We start from the raw sequence: 1,676 nt of genomic DNA, 5'->3' as shown, positions 1-1,676 counted from the left end.
TCTTATTTTCATTATATTTCCGTCACATAACCGGAAACGATTGGAATTTAAACTTCCGGTTCCGGAGATTTTTCTTTTTTTTTTTTTTTAATTTAACGTTTACGTAATTAAAATTCCATCCTAATTATAATTCCAAGTTTCACATCGGATTGGAAAAGATGATAAATAAAAAAAATTTCGATATCGAATTGGATTAACAAAAAACTTTTTTTTTTTGTCGGATTAGCGGTCTCTTAATCCCTCCTTAATCCCTTAATCAATTCAAATTAATAAATTTTCACTGAAATTTTTCTTGCTTTTTTTTTCGCGTCGTGTAATTAATTAACAAAACTTTTGTTTGTAAAAAATATTAAATTTTATTTAAGAAAAAATTCATCGACATTTTTCACCAAAACAGAAATGATTGTAATTATTATATCGAATAAAAGGAAACTAATTAGTGAAAAATAAAATATCGAGAGACGTAGAGAAAACTAAACAAACCTCGAAAATTCTCGAATGCGGTTATTTTCGACAAATCGAAATCAATCGAAGAATCGCATTACGAGTAATTCCAACTGGATTTTCACGTGGAAAATTTTATCGAGTTTTCAACAACAAAAAATTCAACCCTTAACGAAGTAAGAAGGGAAGAAAAAAACAATAATAATAATAATAATAATAAACAGTTTACGATTTTATTTTGTATTACGTCACGTGACGCAATTTCCCTCCCTCCCCCGATTAATAAACCCATAGCAATTTTTTTTTTAAACCGGATATTGGCATTTTTTGCGGAAACGGAAATTTCATCGTTAAAAAAAACCGTTAAAGTAAAAAAAAAATTCAAAACTCGTCTTTATTAAAAGTATAATAATAATAATAATGATAATGATGATAATTTTTTACTTACCGTTATAATTTATAAAATGTTAAAATTTATTACGGTAATTAAAAGTATTAAAAAATAAATAAATAAATAAATAAAATGAAAAATCATCGGTTTTATCAAAAAAAAAAAAAAAGACTCTCCCGCCCCTCCCTTCCCCGTTCCTACCACCAATAAAAATTATTATTAAAAAGGTTAATAAATAAATTATTATTAAGTTATTTTAATAATTTATCGTTATTATTGTGAACGTGATCGTATTTATTTATTATTTAAAACGTTGATAAAATAATAATAATAATAATATTAATAATTTTTATTAATTTTTGATAAAAAATGAATGATGATGATGATGATGATGATGATGACGATAATAATAGCAATAATAATAATAATAATAATAATATGTAAATCCCATAATTCCTTTAATAATAAAAAAATGAAAGAAAGAAATAGAGAGAGAGTAGGAGAGAGAAAGAAAGAAAAGTTTAATAAAAAATTAATAAAATTTTATGTATTTTATTAAAGTTCAATTTTTTTTTTCATTTTTTTTTTTTTTCAGGAGGGGGTTATTGATTTTAACAAATAAAAAAAAAGGAAAACTTTTTAAATAACTTAAAATCCAAAAAAAAAAAAAAATTTTTTTTTTTTTTTGTTTCATTGACTACTCAAATATTGAAATTTATTCAACCTCGCGAACTTTTTTTTTTTTTTTTAAATTAAAATTTTTTTTTTTTTGTATTAAAATTTACTTAAATTGTAATAAATTTTATTCTTTTTCCTCTTCTTCTTCTTCTTCTTCTTCTTC

The sequence above is a fragment of the Pediculus humanus genome, genomic scaffold (assembly GCF_000006295.1).
Source record: "Pediculus humanus corporis 1103172107866 genomic scaffold, whole genome shotgun sequence".
NCBI classification, from domain to species: Eukaryota; Metazoa; Arthropoda; class Insecta; order Psocodea; family Pediculidae; genus Pediculus; species Pediculus humanus.
This window is presented reverse-complemented; position numbering follows the sequence as displayed.